This window comes from Benincasa hispida, chromosome 1, assembly GCF_027475165.1.
Source record: "Benincasa hispida cultivar pf3 chromosome 1, pf3_genome.v1.1, whole genome shotgun sequence".
NCBI classification, from domain to species: Eukaryota; Viridiplantae; Streptophyta; class Magnoliopsida; order Cucurbitales; family Cucurbitaceae; genus Benincasa; species Benincasa hispida.
Genome location: NC_143478.1, coordinates 88821728 through 88827960, shown reverse-complemented (window position 1 = coordinate 88827960; position 6233 = coordinate 88821728). Strand labels below are relative to the sequence as shown.

Sequence of the window (6233 nt, the reverse complement as noted above, 5' to 3'; positions counted from 1 at the left end):
ACAATTTGCTTTTTCCTTTTTTTCCCCCTATAATTTCGTTATTGAATTCAAGTGTGTGGCTTAACATTTTTCACTAGTTTAAAACTGAGTCCCATTTGGTTTATTGAATCCTTTCTAAACCCAATTCTTCAAATGTGTAGTTCTTGTGGATTACTCCATCTCCTATTGCTGTTCATGAAGAGAAATTAAAAACGACTGCCTCCTATACCTATGCTACTTAGCCCCATTCATTGGTTTATTTAATTCTATGTAATGTCTTTTCTATAGACTTAATATTGTTCACTCACCTTTTCTTATTTAACAAAAAAAATATATATATATATATAGGGTAGTTTTTTCAGTTAGAAATCTATTCTGTACGGATTCTAATTTAATAAAGATAAAACAGTCTATCTGATAATTAAATTTGTATTATAATAGAAAAGATGACAGAGAGATGATAGAAGGAAAGATAAAATAAGCATAAACATAAACATGCAGTAAGTAATAGAAATTGAATTGAATTTTTGTAGAGTAGTGTATGTGTTGTAATAGAGAATTATAGATGTATGGGATGAAAAAGGAGAGAGAGAGAAAAGAGAGGAACCTGAAGGAAGGTGGGTTAGAGGGCCAATGAGGGGAGTAGTTGGAGAGAGGATAGCAATGGAGTCTGAGATAATCCCTCCAGTTGTGAAATTGCTCCTTCCGGACATTGAAACTTGTGGAGAGTCTGACGGTCTTGGAAGGGTCGTCGGAATAAAATTTCAACTTCTCCTCCAGCGGCAGCTCAAAGAAGTGCTTCCCAACTCCTATCATTTTCTCCACCAACTCCTTGCTCACACCATGGTTGATAACCTATAATAAATTATAAGTACATACAAAACAAAACACAACACAACAATATTCCCTAATTATTACTACTAATCTCTAAAACCTGGAAAAAACCGTAGGACTTGCAGGCCTCCCCCACTTCCTTCACAATCCTCCCTCTCTCCTCGCATCCCATGTCGATGATTGGAACGTTGTCCCAATCACACACCTCCCACAGCCGCGGCCTATCCGATTCAGGCCGTTCATACTTCTCCGGCAACTTCTCGTGGCGTTCCCATGAACACAATAGTTGGATATCCATTTCTTAACAATCCCCTCCACCTTACTCCTTATTCTTCCACTTCCAATCCAATTCTACCCTATTTATATATAAATTCCTCTCAGATTTTGCATATCCAATTCTTTCCCATTTTCCAATTTTACCCTTCATCTACCCGTTTTTTTTTCCTCCATTAACCTCTGCAAATCTCTTTTTCTATTTTTTATTCTCCCTATACTAATTTAATTTAATTTGTTGCTATGACTAGTAGATATTTGTAATGTAGTAAAAGAAATTAAAACATTCTTAAACATCAAAATATAAAGTATTCAATTTAATTATATAGATTAATTTCATTGTTAAAATGGTTCAACTAGATTGAATCTATCAAATTAGATGATATATCATGTACAAATTTAATACATTGTTAGGTGATATAATATTAAATTTGTCTTCACCCATTATTTCATATATAAACTTAACACACTATCGGGTGATATAATATTAAATTTTTCTTCATCTACTATCTTAACTTTTTAGGCCAATAGATTATGTGGTCCAAGAAGGTCATGTATTCAATTTCTTCCTCAATTAATATTAATTTTCATTTGTTGAGTGATAGCTCTAAAAAAAAGTTATTATTCCTAGCTTAATTCGGGCTCGTTATTGGATTTTACGTGTTTATTTCCCTATTTTGTAGGCATCGAGCAACCAAGAGGTAGAATTGGTAATTTGGAGCCAATCGGGGTTAATTTGAAGCAATTTGGAGTTGATTTGAGCGTCGGGGCTTCAAAGGAGTTGAAATTACCAAAATGCCATCGAGTTCTATGGAGTATAATCAACCATCGAGTAATCGAGTAAAAGGCCATCGAGTATCATCCAGTACCATCGAGTAAAAGATTGTCGAGTATAATCGAGTAAAATGCTATCGAGTAATCAAGCGTCGAGCATCGAGTAAAGGAGCATCGTACATCGAGTATCGAGTTTTTGATAGAATGCTCAGCGTTGCAATGCTTTCCCTGACACTCGTGGCCCTCTTCTGTCGAGCATTGCAACGTTGTTTCTAGCGTTGCAACGCTGCGAAGAATTTTATAAACACCTCTCTTCGGTTTTAGGTCGAAACATGCTAAATCTTGAGGCTGAACCAATGGAGGCTGAAGTTAAATTTCATTCTTCTTCATTTCCCTTTAGATTTTAATATCTTTAGGTTAGTTTTTCTTTTTATTTTGGGTTGTAATTGATGGATCAGACGTGTATCTTAGGTTTATCTATGAATTAAAAAGTAACTCCTATCTAATTTCTGTTGAGCAAGAGCCGTATGTTTATTTTCTTGAAGGTTTTCTAATTAATTTAACTTAATTGTTGTGAACTCTTTGGGATGATTTGATTTAATCTTAATGAAATTTTTATAAATTGATCTGACAAATTAATTTATCGAAGTTCTTGTTTGCAAAATTGTCATAGCCTATACAATATTGATTGATTAAGTTGTACGTATTAGGATCGCATGTATGAAGTCTAGACTTTTTTTGACCAAATGCATGTATGTCCTAATATAATCTTTTCCAAACAAACATGCTATAAGATATGGTTTTTCCAGCTTGTAGTATGTCTCAACAATTGAACTCTTTCGTAATGCAATTCAATTTTAACTTGTATGCCACTAAGAAGGAAGAATTGTAAATTGAATTAGGGTTAATTTGGTTTAATATCGAATTTGGCTAATTAGGCTTAGATTTTCTAATAGGTTGAGTGGTTGACAAATTCAGTATAATTAATTGATGCCTAATGAAAGAAATTACATAGGAAACTCTCTCTTGCTCTAGAAATTAGATAGACTCATATTTCATATTACATTTACCTTTATATTTTTAATTTCACGCATATATCTCTTCCACACAAACCCCATTTACCACTCTAGTTAGAAAATTAACTTAACGAAACAAATCGCACTTCCTTATGGATCGACTCGAACTTACCACTGTTGCTACATCTTTGTAGTGATAGGAGTAGTTTGGGATATACAAATTTTCCTTTGATCAAGTTTGAAGCTTATTAACGACGTAAGTTTCGGGCCTGTCAAAAAATGGCACCGTTGCCGGGGAAGCCATTGATGTTTCTTTAGTTAAATTTCTAGTTAGAGCGTTCTTTTGCTTTTGATTTGTTTTCCTTTTTGTGTCAGTATTTTAAGCATGGACATATATCTTCAACAAGGATGGGGACAATCGAGTAGAGCATCTCGACTTAGTGACGAGGTTCATGACCCTTTGAGGTCAACTTGTTGAGTTAACTATTGAGAATGGTGTCCTAAATCTCCTTGTAATCTTGTAGTTTGTAAACTCTGCATAAACATATTGTTGTTAATAAAATAAGTGTTATTTTATAAGCATATACTCAATTCAATAAACTAAGATCTGAGGTTATTTCATGTAATTTAAATAAGTATGTAGAGTTATACAAGTGGATATTATTTAAATAATAACCTAAATGGTCTGTAGTAGATGGATAAGGTTGGGTACCTTATCCTGGTGACACTACGGATACGACCTGCTTTGTAGGTGTTACAAGTATTGTAAAGTGCTACAAATGATCTGATCCTGATCATTCATGTGGAGACATGCGAGCGGGGGTATCCTATACAAAGAGTTTGTATAAGACCAAACCACAAAATGATTAGTCTCTTTATATAACATCGTTAATAATAGAGACTTACAATTCACTAGGATGACTATAGGTGACATGACCTGAATCATGAGTGAGTTGTGAACTCCTGCTCATGAAGGTGGTCCTTTGATTTATATGGGTGAGAGTGGCCAGATTACCAACTCAACAAGCCTACCATTTTGGGGATTCGTTTGATTGGAAAGCTAGGAGCTCAGCTACACAAAACAGAATTCACTCCTTCCCCGATGCAGGGGCATGTAGATAAATTGCTCCCTTAAAGGTTGATTCCGGGTCTTGAACACAGTGGCCACATCCTCTCCTAGCCCGAGTGGACTTGGTCAGTGGGATTATGACTTATTGTTCATTAGAGGAATTAGTGGTACTTAAGGAGTTAGATGTAATTACAAGGGCAAAACGGTATTTTGGCCCAGCTGTACTTACGAGCAATTTGTGAAGGGTCATCACACTGTTGATTGGTTATATCCAATGGACACTGAAATTTATCTATAGTACGAAAAGTGCAACTGTCGATCTTTAGTGGAGTGACTAACAGTTAACGGATGGGTAATTTAATTAATTATTCGAGTACCGTTGGAGCTTTAATTTACAGGTCCACAAGGTCCCAACTATAGCTCAACTAGGATTTAATCTTTGGATTAATTTGAAGTATTCAAATTAATTGAGGGAATTAATTATATACGATATAATTAATTATAATGTATTTGATACATTATGAGAAAAATTTGAATATGATTCAGATACCAATTATATGAATGAGATTCAATAATTAAATATAAATATGATTTATATTGAGAAGAATAAAATATTTGGATATGATCCAAATATCATTTATATGGATGAGATTCATATAAATGGATTTAATATAAATGTGATTTATATTAAATGTCACATATAGTTAAGAGAGAATAAAATCTATAGTTTATGTTGTATTTGATGCAATATAAAACTATAGGCTATATGTTATATTTGATTATAACATATAGTATATATATAATAAAATAGTTATTATATATTTTATTTTATTAATTTATTTGAAATTAATAAAAGGGAAGGAGTTATAACTCCCTCCCCATTATTCTCTCAATAACTAACGTGAGTTTTTTTCAAGTGGGAAGATGATAGGATCCCAATTATGTGGCAATATCAAGAAAGAAAGAATAGATGAGAGGCGTTTGAATTGGTTAAGAATAACTTCCAATTCTGTTGGGAGAAGTGGAGATTTAAAAAGAAGGAAACGGAAAGAAAGGATAGTGAAGTCTGAATATTAGAAGTGAGGAAGGAAAGCTCTCGAGAGTGGGAGTTCAAAAGACACTGTAGTAGAGAAGCCATCACAGTGTGCCACTCATCGTCTACTTCCATTAGGCGATCGTGTAGTAAAGTTCAGTGATCATGTAGCATTTAGTAGGTGATCGTATAGCAAAAGGTAGATGATCGTATAGAAACTGGTAAGCGATCGTGTAATAATAATTGATAAGCGATCGTATAGGAGTTTATGAGTGATCGCGGAGGATTTAGTAAGCGATCGTCTAGCAAAACTGAGCAATCCTATAATAGATTATAAACGATCGTTTAGCGTTGGGTAAAGGATCGAGCATCATTTGTAAGCGACCGATTAGTATCGTTTGACTCTTATCGTTTAATAAAGAAGTTGTACATTGTTTAGTCCTTTTCTCAAAAGATTGTATCAATACGTTACGAAATAAAGATTTTCAAGAATCAGTATCCTAATAAATTGGTATCAGAGCAAACATCTGGGCAAGCATGATTTAGAAATATTTCGAAGAGAAACTAGAATTACTAAAACAAGAGATATTGGGACTCAAAATTGAAATATAGAAGGTGTCAACCATAGAGAAAAAATTGGCATCAATAGCAAAGAGTATTGAGAGATTAGAATGGCAAACAGAGAAACATCAAGAAATGTTTGTTTCTTATGTTACGGAAATGGCCAAAGGAAAGACAAAGGTGACGGAGGAGGTAGCAAGATCGCATACCCATAATGTGTGCGAAGCAAATAGTACGGTGAAAGCCACCGGTGAAGAAGCGATGTGTGACCGAAATGAATTCAAGAAAGTCGAAATGTTGGTGTTTGGCGGAAGCAATCCAGACACGTGGTTATACATAATAGACCGCTATTTTCAAGTTCACAATTGACTGAATTTGAGAAGATGACGGTGGCAGTTGTTAATTTCGACGGCATCGTATTAGACTGTACCGTTTAGAAAGAAACAGAGGGTTGTTCAAAGATTGGGAAGACTTGAAGAAAAGGATGTTAACTCGATTTCGATCTTCAAGAAAGGGATCGATCTATGGGAGATTCGTGACTACTAAACAAGAAACAACTGTGGAAGTGTATCGATCTGTGGAAGTGCTGAAGTCCATTTTCTCGGACCAAGACAAGGAGTTTGTGAATCACTTTTGGCAAGAGTCGTTCCAACTGTCAGGTACCAAACTCCATCACAACTCAGTTTCTCAACCT

At 34.6% G+C, this 6233-nt stretch overlaps 1 long non-coding RNA gene across 1 annotated transcript; it reads right to left on the bottom strand.

Annotated features, from left to right (window-relative positions):
* Positions 1 to 392: 392 nt before the first annotated feature.
* Positions 393 to 1763, bottom strand: LOC150038817 (uncharacterized). Its single transcript, XR_016525308.1, has 2 exons — positions 914 to 1763; positions 393 to 834 (listed from the first exon to the last, which is right to left on the bottom strand). It is a non-coding gene; the product is annotated as an uncharacterized LOC150038817 (long non-coding RNA).
* Between the last annotated feature and the right edge of the window lie 4470 nt (positions 1764 to 6233).